Genomic DNA, 13,574 nt, shown 5'->3' with positions numbered 1-13,574 from the left:
AGTCTCCTGTTATTGGAGTTCAGGCTTCCGGCAGGCACACACAAAGGGCCACCTCTTCACTATCTATGCAACATCTATGTAACACTAGCCATTTCTCAACAAACTACCAGAGTCCTTAGACAAGCCAATCACTGCGCACTAATTTAGACTAGAGCTTGATTACTCCCTGACAAATGAACAGAGAGGAGAAACCACCTCATAGTTTTGACTTGAAGAGACATCAAATATTACCTTTTTTCAGTTGTTGGCAGACATGACAGAGACTTAAGGCACGGAATGAGAAGAAGGGCACAGAGGGGTGACAAGACATGGGGAAGACCTGGTGGTGTATATCCTATGGCATATTTCCTCTGCCTTGGGCCAGTGAGTTCCACCATTCCTAGCTGCAAATGCCTTCAACTTTTTTCTTTTAAATATTTATTCCAATTATTTATTTTATTTTTTTTAAAAAGCTAAATTACGAGGATGGAGTTCTCTAGGTTTTCCAAGCCAGAAAAACGAAACTGTTTGGCTAGTGAGAACTATCCCGTCCTACCTTACCATATTTTACTCAACTATACTCTACCCTATCCCACCCTACCTTATCCTATTCTGTCCCACCCCACCCCACCCTACCCTACCCTGCCCTACCCTGTTCTAGTTTAGTTTTGTCAGCCAGATGGAGTTCTGATATTAGTACCGAGCTAATTTACGTGGCTGCAATTCTGAATTTCTCACATTCCAGACCCAGGACAATGGACAGCGGTGATTTGGAGATGGACGGCAGGAGGTAGAGGCCACTGTACTTCAGGATAACTGTAGGGCATCCATCCATTTGGGGGATCAAATAGATCTGGAGTGATTCTGAGGTAGAGCGGCTGTGGCATAGGTCATATACGCTTCCCAGTTGGTTTCAGGGACTCGAGCCTTTGCCTGCGCATGGTGTTGAAGGAAACAGCTTTCTGTTCGTTCTCTACTCCCACAAGGAAGGCAGAGAATTTTATTTCCTCTTTCCTTCTCAGCTAATGTCTTCCTGGACTGCATAGGAAAGAAGGGCTGGTTTGCCATTGCATGAAGAAAGAATGAGAAGTGTCCTAAGGCAGCCAGGAAAGTCAGCCCTAGATTTGTTCTTTTTTGCTTGTTTGTTTATTTGTTTGTTTGGTTTTTCGAGACAGGGTTTCTCTGTATAGCCCTGGCTGTCCTGGAACACACTTTGTATACCAGGCTGGCCTCGTACTCAGAAATCCGCCTGCCTTTGCCTCCCGAGTGCTGGGATTAAAGGCATGAGCCACCACGCCCGGCTCTTGTTCATTTTGAATATTATGTCCAGACTGTATTTTTGCCATTTGTTGGTAATCTAAGCTGTACCCTTACTTAAGTGTCTACAGTTAGAATGGCTTCAGGGTGGGGATGAGTTAGGTCTCCTCTACCTTACTGAAAACAACACAGCCTCATTTCTGAAACTTCTATAGTTAAAAACCATTTGGGGCAGACCCTTACTCCCCCTTTCTAAGGATGTCTCTGCAGAGAAAGGGTGACATGAAAACAGAGATGGGATAAGGAACACCGAGCCACAACGAAAGGAAGCGCTTACTTCTTTCTTGCATTTACTTTTATAATTTTTTTCGAATAGTCTGACTAGAGTCCCAGGTTGCCTTTGAACTTGTGGTGATCCTTCGGCCTTGGTTTCCAGCCCAAGCTTGGTTTCCCTTGCTTGTGGACACCAGTACACCTGGAAGGAACATCAAAGGGTGAAGCACCGATTGCCTCCGTTCCTGGTCGGACGACTAGACAGTGCACAAGGCAGCATTCTCTGCCTGTTCTCGGGGCTTTCCATCTGCTGTGCTTCCTGCTGTCTTGTTGGCAGTCTGCTTGAAATGGTCGTATTTACTCCAAAGGAGACTAGTGTTATGTTGCCAGTCACGGGCTCTGGCACTCCATCATCATGGGAATCACCGTTGGGTTGCTCTGAGAGAATAAGGAGGGAACAGGTGTAGGTTGGATGTAGCATGCCCAGGTGTCAATGCAGGCATCGTCGCTTGCTTCCCCTTGGGCCCACTTTCCATTTGGGCACACTTTCACCTTCACGCCAAGCTGGTATGCTAACAGAGGTGGGCAAGGCTTGCTTTACCCATGCTTATGAGAGGCAAGCTAGGAATTTATTTTGCTGGTTTGCTTTTGACTTTTTCATCCTCCCACATAATTGGCTACTCTGCTAGCTGTAGAGTAACACAGTAGGTCCCAAAGCTCAGTTAGCTGTAGAGTAACACAGTAGGTCCCAAAGCTCAGTTAGCTGTAGAGTAACACAGTAGGTCCTAAAGTTCAGCAAACTGGTCCGAAGCCTTGGATTCTCTCAGGTTATTAACTTTCCTAGTTGTGTTTCTAGATGGCTGTCAGTATCAATCCCAACTCCGGTAAAGTCATGGTTTAGACCATGGGTTCTCAGCCTGTGGGTCTATGACCCCTTGGCAGGGGTTGAGTGATCCTTTCACGGGGGTCACATATCAGATATTTACATTATAATTCATTAACAGTAGCAAAATTACAGTTATGAGGTAGCGACAAAGATAGTTTTATGGATAGGTTCAGTACAACATGAAAAACTGTATTAAAGGGTTGCAGTGTTAGGAAGGTTGAGAACCACTGATATAGACAAAGACTGAGGAAGTATCAGGTCAGGTTGAGACAGCGTCTATGCCCCATAGTTCTCTAGAAGAAGCCAATCAAGACCTAGCATCCATGAATAGAGTTACTAATCAGAGTTTGGAAATATAGGGGAATATGGGAATCTTAGTGGTAGATATCACTCGTTAGGGTAATAGAACCCAGGCAGGAGTACCAGCCCAGGCTTGGCACCACGCACAATGGGCTGGGCCCTGCCACACTGATCACTAAGAAAATGCCCTACAGGCTTGCCTACAGCTCAGTCTTATGTAGGCACTTTCTCTATTGAGGTTCTCTGCTTTCGGATTAATTCTAGCTTGTGTCAAGTTGACATGAAACTAGCCAACCCAGGTCCCGCCAGATTTTGTCATACTGCAATCACATTAAATCTAGAGTTCATAGGTTTACATTTTAAAATTTTTAATTAATTAATTTTATGAGTTCGGGTATTTTGTCTGCATTTATGTCTGTGCACCAACTGCATGCTTGGCTGGATCCCCTGGGGCTGGAATTACAGACAGTTGTGAGCTGCTGTGTAGGTGCTAGGAGTTAAACTCGGGTCCTCTGGAAAAAGACGAAGTGCTCTTATCTACTGAGCCATCTCTACAGACTCTCCTGTGTTTTTTATATGTCTATCCACGTGTATCTTACAGAGGGGAGGTTTCAGTTTTTACTAATGTTTCAAAGATTTTCAAAACTTCAAAGTCCCCAAGGGTCAGGGTTGGAATAAGGTATTTCCATCAGGAATAAATATGAGTTTATTCATTCCATACTTATATCTTAAATTTGCTTATAGCCCTGAGCCACCTGTTGTGGGTGCTGGGAATTAACCCAGGTCTACTGCACGAACAATAAGTGTTCTTAACCGCTGAGTCATCCCTCCATCCCTGATCTATTTTTTTTTAAATAACTATGTGATATTCTGTTGCTCAAATGCACCAGACTTTATCCTACTCCATCCTCCACTGTGAGCTGTTTGGCTCCCCTGCTATATTTAAAGGGAGGCAGCAGTTGAGACTAATGAGCGGCCAAGCACAGGAGAACAGTTAGAAACCACGGCTGTCTGTACTTGAAATTATGCAATGGATTTCCTTTTCTGATCACTTTTTGCACTAAAACCTTTTGACCCTTGTTTTTATGACTTCAGTTTTTAAAAATGGAATTAAAAATAGTATCAGTTAACCTTTAAGAAGCCTAGATTAACATAGTTTTAAAATATCATGTCATTAGGTCTCCAGAAGATAACGCACCAAGTATCTCTATTAGTTATCATTTGTTCAGTATATACGCCTCGGTATGGCAGGCATTACATTACACTGTATGTACAGGCATTGCCCTACACTGTATAGTTCCTATCTTATTGGAACGATAGGGAGCAGAGGAAGGGAAAGGTACTAGTGTACTTGTATTTTAATAATTGCTAGGGCTTAATTACACAAACTCTAGCTCCTTCTTCCCCGAACTCCATTAAAACAAAAAAAAGGTTATGCCAAGTGTCAGGGCTTAATTTGAACCATTTTTGTTTGTCTGTGCATGTGTGTGTGCCTGTGTGCACATGTACTTATATGTGTGGAGGACCAAAGCTGGAGTTGGTGTCTTCCTTAATCACTCTCTATGTATTGAGGCAAGCTCTTGTTGAACGTGGCTGATCTACCTGGCCAGCCTTCTCAGGGATCTCTGCCTCTACCTCCCGAGTGCTGGGCTTACAGTAGCTTCTACACCTTCCCTGTTTCAGCCTGAGTTCTGAGACCCATTGTGTCAGGAGCTTTATCCACTGAGCCATATCTTCATGCCCATGTTAAGTGCTTTTGAAAGTCATAATTACCCCATTTTTTTAGTATGAAGCTTTCCAAATATATCACTGTTTTCTGTGGCAGAGATAACTAATTCCAGGTTAGGATAATCAGCCCAACACCTGCAAATGGATCCCAGATATTGAAACACAACATTTGTGTTAGGTTTCCTGAGCAGGAAAACATTACGAATTTCATTTAGCATCTACACACTAAAATCACTTATCATTTTTTTTTAAAAGAAGACTATTATATGTGTGTAATAGTGTAGATGTGTAGCACATGCCTTTAGGGACCAGAAGAGGGTGTCTCATCCCTGTAACTGGAGTTCAGGTGTTTGTGAGCTATGCTGGGAACCGAACCTAGGTCTTCCGCAAGAGCATCAAGTGTTCCTAACTGCTGAGCCATCTCTGTAGCTCTCTAGAATAACAGAAAAGGTGTCTAGTTTCATTTCCTAGAGTCAAGCAGCCAGTCCTTTCAGAGCTGTCTGGGTTAGATGCCATTCTTGGCCCTCTTTGTTCTCCTCTTAAAGTTTCAGTCCACATCCCCAGCCCTTCCTTATGCAGCTTACATTACCTTTGACATCTTTCAGCCTGGCTCTTACTGTCCGTTTACTATGGTCTTACATAGGAGTCTGTCCAAGCTGAAAGAAATCCTATTAGAACTTTTGTTGTTGTTGTTAGTGGTGGTGCAAAATATGTAAAAAAATTTTTGGTAAAATATTTTAAAGTTAACTTTAGAAGAATCATTGTCTTAAAATGCTGAGTCTTTTAAAACAAAGCCACGACACTACTTTCTATTCTCTTGGAACTTTTTAAAGAGGACTGCTATTTGTCTTGCTGTCTTTGTGAACATCTCACTCTGTGTGCGTGTGTGTGTGTGTGTGTGTGTGTGTGTGTGTCTCCTTCCACCATCTAGGCCCTGGGAACCAACTCAAGTGTGAGTGGAGCTTAGATCATTAGGCCTGGAGGCAGAGGCCTTTCTGTGTTGAGCTCTCTCCCTGGCCCGCCCTGTTCTATCTTCTGGTTGTTGGCATGCACAGGGATTATTGATTTCTCCATAGTTTGACAGTCAGGTGTCATGCTGGATCATTCCACGACGACGGCGTTAGTGGTAGCTTTCCCACAAGGTCCCTTGAGTTCTTTAGCTAAGCCATCATTTTACCTGCAGGTCTCCATGGCTGTAACAGGCAAATAGTGATGACAATAAGGTGTCCTGCTAACCTGTCTGTGCACATGCAGCAAGGTCTCTCCAGGTCCCTGCCTGATTACAGAAGCTGTCAAACGTAAGCACACACAAAACAGCCAAAGTCCCATTCAGCTCGAAGCAGAGCAAGGCACACATGCAAATAAAAGCTGTTCTCGTACGCAGTTGCTGGTTAATCAGTTGTTACAGTGCTGGTGGGGGACAAAACGAAAGGACATTGCTGCACCAGCTGTCCCCGAATAACCGCCAGTCTTGCGTTCTCTGTGTTCCTTAAAACATTGTTAGGTAATGTATAATAAATACAGATTTGGGCCTGTAAAGCACTCCAAGAAGATGTTACTTTGTTGCCTGTTGCAATATATAGTTCCTTACAAGATTTAATTTGAAAACCAAGTTTAGTTGACAAGAAAAGTGGAACCTGTCTCAAGGAGTCCTGCCTCTCAGTTTGGGGACACAGAGCTGTCACTTGGCACTCAGTGCCAGTGTGTCAGCAACCCGCATTCTCTGTACTGTGTGTATCATCCTGCAGCGAGGGCGCCTTCGACTCCTATGTGTGACATTTGGAACAATTCCCGTTGTGTGCTTACCTGCAGTGTAAGGATAGTTAAGATAACGCGGGCGGGTAGGGAAGCTGCCCCGCCCACTGAAGGAAGTGATTCATTGACAGCCATGCTCGGGAAATGCAACTCAGGATTGCATCAGCCAGCATTTGAAAACAACGGGTCCCAGGAAATTGTTTGGAAACCCATCCTGGCACTTTCCCTTATTGGTCTAACTACTGGTTGAGTTAACGCAAGCAGCTGCCGCTGGTGCTGTGCGTTGCTGGTTACGGACTCTGGTAGCTCTGGAAGGGGTGGGGGAGGCTCTCTCATTTGCTCACTGAGGGAAATGAGGCCCACAGAGGATCTGGGGTTTGCTCAGTGTTGCATAAGGAACCAGGAGTTCCTAAACCCAGTTCTGCCAAGGTAGCACGAGGGCATGGGCTGTAATCGGATCTCTTAGAAACTTGCTTTTCTAACGGACGCCATACTCTGCGGTAATGTTGTAAATATGACATGAAACCCTGTGAGCGCATGCATGTAAAACATCTCAGGCAGTATTTTTACATACACAGAACACTGCATTTATGAATCATGTCTGTATTATGTATCGCCTTCTACTCTTTGACAGGCATAGGCTTAACTTATACTTCTAGACATCCACCCCCGAATCTTTTACCTACATCGTAGCAAATTACAGCACGGTTTATGAAATCCCCGACCTGATGGTTTCCCTGGGGACGAACTTAAAGCAAATTTCCTCCAGTATTTTCATTGTTAGCCTCTTCGTCCACTTTGCAAAGGCCAAGAGCATTTCCAGGTGATCAAGATGAAGCTAGGGATTTATTGACTCGTACCGTTGGATGGTGTTCGGACGAAGCTGTAATACATGAGCCAGATGACAGATCAGAAGAGCCCATAAACATGGGGCAGAAGCAGAATCACAAAAATGCACTTATCTGCCAGCACATTGGTGTAAGCAATTACAGAACTGGTCAGGAATTTCCTGCTGTGCCATTTCCCCCTATGGAACTTTTCAATGGCTTGAAATGGGCACCCGCGCTTCTTCCTCGGGCCTGACGCCTGGCTGTTATCAGCTCCATTCAGCTATTCCTCCCTATATGGTTTGGAGTGCTCCTGACACTTGTGAATGGGTGTGCCCAGGAATGTGTGTCTGTGTCTGTGTCACCAAAGACCCGGTGTCATCTTCCCATTCTCTCACACAGGAGTGCTGCGAGTGACTTTTCTAACACTTATTAGTTCTTTCAACGTCTGGGAAAACAGTTTCATAAGATCAGAAGCCATGCGTGTTTTATCAGAAATAATCTCCTAAAACACTGATAGGTCAAGTAGCAGTGAAGAAACTTCCAGGGAGCCGAGGAAGGGAATTTGAGTATTTTTCTTGTCTTTTTAATTTGTTTGTTTTTAAGACTTATTTACGTGTGTGAGTGTTTTGCCCCTATGCGTGTCTGTGTACGAAGTGTACATCAAGGCCCTCAGAGGTCAGAATAAGGCATTGTATTCCCTGGGACTGGAGTTACAGATGACTGCAAGCCACTCTGTGCTCTTAACTGCTGAGCCATCTCACCAGCCTCTAGTCTGAGTATTTCTAGTTAGAACTGTGAGGCAAAGTGAAACAGGATGCTGCAGAGGGTGCCACGAAGCTTGGCTGCCCACAGGGTCCAGGCCAGCCCCACAGCCAACTCAGTGAGCTGGTGGAGCACTGGGAGATTCAGTTCTGTTTTCTTCAGCTCAAGAAATGGGAGGGCTGGCCAGTGCTCTTCTTCTCTGACTTATTTTGAGAAGTCAAATGAAACACCCTGAAAATCCTCATTTAGAGACCCAGAGGAAAACTCACACAGCCTTGTTTTAGCCCATAGACATGCAAATTAACCTATTTTAACGTGTGTTCCGATCATAAACAGGAAGTAGCATAGAGAGGGAGATTTGATGGTTCTTAGCTTTCCATGGAGAGACTAGGCCCCTTTGTTTGTTTGTTTGTTTTTTAAAATTAGATTCAGTAATAGCAGATATTTAGGAATTATCAGCTTCCTAAATATAATCTAATGTAAGCCCCCCTTTTTATTATCAATTTCATAACCCCTACAAGGACAGGGAGAACATCACTATCTTCTTAAATTTTCTTTGTAGCCCCTTTATGCAGCTGTCAGGTGAGCTTTACCAAGTGCTTTAACTCACTTAGATTACAATTTCTGACATACCGCACAGGCAAGTGCCGCTGGTGTGGTGGCAGAGGCGGCCAGATCTCTGAGAGCTTCAGGCTAGCCTGGTCTATATAGGGATTCCAGGACAGCCAGGGCTACACAGTGAGACCTGTAGGGAAAACATAAAAGAGAACACGCCATTACTACTCTCCTGACCTTACAGTGGAGTTAATGTCTAGAAATGCAAACACAAGCTCATAGAGATTTTACTGGGCAACTGGACGAGGGGTGAACCAGGAATGTGTGTCTTGGAAGGAGCAGGGAGAGTAGCCATGACTTCTTCAGGTGACAGGATGGCCTATTTTGTAAGACTGGAAACTCGGTGACAAATGTGTTTAGAAGCAGAAGGGGAATTTACTTTGAAAACATTAGCTTCTCAGTAAGTTGGCATGTTGAAAACGAAAACAGCAGCAGCAATAGCTTTTGTAACTATGATTGCTATTATTTATTTTGTTTTTTACAATACTGGGGTTTGAACCAGGATCTTGTAGGTGCCAGGCAAGTGTTTATCAGCTGAGTTATAGCCTCAGCCTTCAAAATTATAATTTATAGGAAAACAGAATTTCATTGTTATAAGAACAGACTGCATAAAGGCAAAAGCCATTCTTACACAAAGCTTGTAGAATAGTGTTTAGTAAAGACAGCAGATAGAAACAGACACGTGTCAATAAGTCGATAACAAAATAATTATAAATAATCATATTATAAAATACATAGGTCCTTAGTAAGGAATTAGCTAAAACATACTGATGACATGAGAGAAGACTTGAATGTATGACTGGCTTGGTTTTTTTTTTTTTTTTTTTCTTTCTAACTTTCAAAACTGGGTCTCATGATGTAGATCTGGCTGTCCTAAAACTCACTCTGTGGACCAAGATGGCCTGGAAGTTACAGAAATCTGCCTGCCACTGCCTCCCAAGTACTAGGATTAAAGACTTTCACCACTACCTAGGTCTGACCAGAATGGCTTTTATTTGGGAGTATTCGATACTGTAACAGCTTCCATCCTTTCTAGAAGAATCTAATTGGTTAACGTTAGTGGAATTAAAAATACAATAGATATGGTTTTGTACTTGTGAAATTAACTGCTTAGTGGAAGACTGCCTGTGCAAAAGAAGCCAGTGGATGCTCAGAAAGAGGAACAGTGGCTGAATATAGGTCTGCCTTTCCTAAATAGTCACCAATTCACCAAATGTGTTGAGACTTTCCTGCGCACGTGGCAGTATTTTATAACCAGTGATACAAAAATCAACCAAATAGACCCAGATTTGGTTTCTCATGGAACTTAAACTTGGAGATACAAACAGTATGCCAATAAACATGAAAATATGCAAGGTAAATGGTGGTGACGTGAAGGAGAAGGAAGCGAAGAAGGGGCCAGAGCAGGGAGTTAGGGGCGAAGGTGGGTGTGGGTATGAAACTATTAATACTAACTGTCAACAGGGTGTCTGGAGAACTCTAGGAGTAAGAGTCAGTGAGTTGTGAAGTTATCTGGGATAGTAAAAGCTGTGTTAGACTGAGGGTACAGCCCAGCAATCATGCTTGCTAAACAGTTTAAAGTTGTGGGTTCAATCCTATGCACTTCAGAAAACAAGTAAAAAAACTCAATATGCTAGTTACACAATGCAGTCTTAGCCCCGAAGAGACACTGGGAAATGGAAGCAATATGGAGTTCAAAGCCGGCCAAATATATGTGAAGAGTCGGAATGTCATAAACTGGCTAAGCATATTAACTGTTCTTTAACGGTGCTGGGATAATTTGCTAGCCATTCGATTGTGGAGTGTGTGGGGGGGGGGAGTTTCACGCAAATCAAACTTACCAGTGGATATAAAGAGCCTCTTGATAAGAAATATGCACTAAACTGTCAGAATATTAATTAAAACCCACCCGTTCATCCCTTGAGTATAGAAAGAATGTGAACAAAGAAACCAACAGAGCTGATGATAAGGAAGCTAAGAGTCAGCGGCAGAAGCTTGCGGTAGAGTTAGAACTGGGGAGAAAGCAATGCTGGGGTCTGGGGGAGAGCAGTCAGAAGGGACACGGTGGGAGGGACGTAGCGAGAAACTAACGAAAGCTCTGACCTTTCCATCCAGAAAAACATCCTCAAATAGACGCGTGTATTTTTGCATGTAGTATTGGACATGGCAACACTCCATCTGTGGACCTCAGATTAAGGACCTTAATATAGTTACCTCATTTATTCACTCATTTCCAGTGCCGGGCAAGCACGGTGCCATGGAGCCACACACCCTGCCCTTGTACTGTAGCATTTGAATGTGACATAGCACTTCAAGTTTATTTTTGTTTCTTATGTCTGCAACGTTCAATAAAATCATGTCTCACGGTTTCACCCCCACACCCGAAACTCCTGAGATAAACAAAGTATTTTCTTATTTTATTTTAACTGCTTAAGAGAATTTAGGGCTTCTGAGATGAAATGATGGCTGAGCCTGCCTGACTGAGCGAAGGCTTGACACTGGAAGTCAAGTCTTCTGAGGTTAACCTGATCTTTCTGCCTCTCCCATGCTAACGGGAGTCTCAGGTCGTCAGGCTTGGAACTCTCTAGAGCTGAGTAACACTATGTTTGGCTGGAACATTTAGTGTCCGGCCTGACATCACTGTGGCAGCTCACGCCCACGTAATAGCGTGGTCACTCCGTGGATGCTTGTTCATAACACTTAAACTTGGTTTGCAGCGTTGCTAAGATACTGACATTTCATTGGTTATCTTTTACATCAGGTCAAGGTTTGGGGAATTACCTGGTTGCTTTGGTCAAGGCGGTTGCTGGTAATTGTTGCTTTTAAGGTTTTTTTTTTTTTAACTCCTTAGATTATGTGAAAAATATTTGGTATATGTATTTGAGGATTTTTTTTTATGCCTTTACTACAGAGTTGTTTTTGTTTTATTATACCAAATAGTATTTGTGAGGACCATTAAGGCTAACAGGGAGAGACAATGTCACAGAGAATAATTCCTTTGGGATGAGTCTAAGAAGATCATTCGCTCAGGCGCCTCGTTGGGCGCCATTTGTTGTTCTCCCAGTAGGGCAAAGCAAGGCCTCTCTTTATTCACTTGCCTTCTTTTGATGACTCAGTGATAGCGGCTAGCGCATACTTTGCATATAGCCACTTAGTTCTAAAGTACACAGACTTCTCTCTGTCAGTAAAGAAACCCACAAGTTCTGGGCATTTCTCTGCAAAGATATTTTATTAGCCACTGTGGCTTGGGATTAATGTCTTTGTTAATTAGTGATTAATCTGGTGGGTCTGAGGATGAAGAGAGTGGGATATGAGAGAGAGGAATAAATGCAGAGTTCTCCGGGAGTCTGGCCACTAGAACCATGGAGAAGGTTCAGAAGCTGCGGCCTGAGCTTTCTGGGCTCTGGGCTATGTTGCTGTGCACAGGTATGTTCCCCTCACTTTCAAGAAGCCTGTGAGGTGGTCAGTGTCACCACCTACTGCTAACGTAGGAGGGAACAGACTCAGAGACCTTTTCATAAGTACCTCAAACAATGGACACTGTTAGCAAATATAATAGTCAGAATTTGAACTCAGGAGCATTGAGGCCCCAAGCCTCTGTGTGTGTGTGTGTGTGCAACCATGCCGCCTACAGCCATCTGAGCAGTGCTGACACTGTAGTAATTCCTCCCCCTTTGTTTCTGGTTAGCTGCCCGGCATTCTTCTCAGAGCATGTGCCACAAACTCCTAGTTTATTTTCATTCAGAGATAAGAGCACACAGAGCTGCAGGTCCTTTTATGGTGTGTTGAAATTTAGTCTGTATTTACTACTCGCTGTGCATCAGAACGACTTGATTAGTTGAAAATAGAGGCATTAATGCCCGTGTGGGGCCTGAATAATGCATGATGTGTAAATTTCTGGTTTCTCTTTTGGAACATGCTAATTTGTGTTTGTCTCTCCTGTGCTTCTGGCAGAGCACGGAATCTTCAAGTATTAAAATCAAGGAACGCTAGGGTACGGTTTTCTATACTCCATGAAAAGAGAGCGGAGAGCCTAGGGATAGATCCAGTGACCTAAGATTGCAGCTCCTACCCGTGTCCCTCTGGGGACAATCACAGTGGTCTGAAGGTGTGTGAAGAGGACTTTGCTCCACCAGTCACCACCCAGTCTGTTTACTGGGTAACATCTGCCACAGGGCTCCGGGGAGAACACTTGAGTGTAGTTGAGCTTTGGCTGGTATTCTCTGTCTCTGTCAGTCAGTCAGTCAGTCTGTCTTTCTATTTGTCTCTGTCTCTCTCTCAACAGGTTCCCATAAGCAGGACTGACTGTGAACTCTTGATCCTCCTGCCTCCCCCTCCAAAGTCTGGGATTATAGGCTCGTGGTGTACTACTCCTGGTTTAGCAGTTTGTCTTCTGCAACGTTAAAAAAACAATGTTACAGATCTGGAAACTTTATGAAGGTCCTGCCCAGCATTAGATAATCATTTACTAATCTGCTACGGGAAATACAGTGATAACCTACTTTTTTCTTCTGCTTTCAAGGAACCTATGAACTAGAGGAAGAGAGTATAGAGATAAATTCCAGCGTGGAGGTGTCCATGGTCAGAGTCACAAGGTCAAATGAGGGCACAACAGAGAGGTGCCCGGCATCACTAGAGGTGTCAGGGGAGGTGTTCCAGGGAGGAATAATCTATTCCTAGTTAGGCTGGCCACGTAGTTTGTGGGGCCCAGTAACTGAAGAAGTTCATTCACTCAAAGAGTATGAAGACTTTCAAAATATCACAGCTAATATGGGCACTTCAAACGGAAGATCCTTCCACTTAAAAATGCAGTCCCCTGGAGTGGGGTGTGGGAAATAGAATATGGAGTGTAAAAAATAAATTAATTTTAAAAATCTTTTTCTTAAAGAGGCTTTGGATGCTAGCAAGGTGGCCCAACGGGTAAGAGCGCTGACTGCTCTTCTGAAGGTCCTGAGTTCAAATTCTAGCAATCACGTGGTGGCTCACAACCATCTGTAATGAGATCTGATGCCCTCTTCTGGTGTGTCGGAAGCCAGCTACAGTGTACTTATATACACTTATAAAACTTGCGGTGTATATAAGCATACTTATATACACTTATAAATAAATCTTTGGACCAGAGCAAGCAGGGACTGAGAGAGCAGAGTTGACCAGGGCAAGCAGAGGTCCTAAAAATTCAATTCCCAACA

General features: G+C 43.7%; 1 long non-coding RNA gene across 1 annotated transcript; it reads right to left on the bottom strand.

The window, feature by feature from the left end:
* Positions 1-6,818: 6,818 nt before the first annotated feature.
* Positions 6,819-10,604, bottom strand: LOC115029392 (uncharacterized). The gene is made up of 3 exons (XR_003834944.2): positions 10,489-10,604; positions 8,404-8,515; positions 6,819-7,061 (listed from the first exon to the last, which is right to left on the bottom strand). It is a non-coding gene; the product is annotated as an uncharacterized LOC115029392 (long non-coding RNA).
* Positions 10,605-13,574: the final 2,970 nt, after the last annotated feature.

Source organism: Mus caroli, unplaced genomic scaffold (genome assembly GCF_978045245.1).
Source record: "Mus caroli unplaced genomic scaffold, Mus_caroli_1 scaffold_16, whole genome shotgun sequence".
NCBI classification, from domain to species: Eukaryota; Metazoa; Chordata; class Mammalia; order Rodentia; family Muridae; genus Mus; species Mus caroli.
The sequence above is the reverse complement of the archived record's forward strand: the minus strand, read 5'-3'. Positions and strand labels throughout refer to the sequence as shown.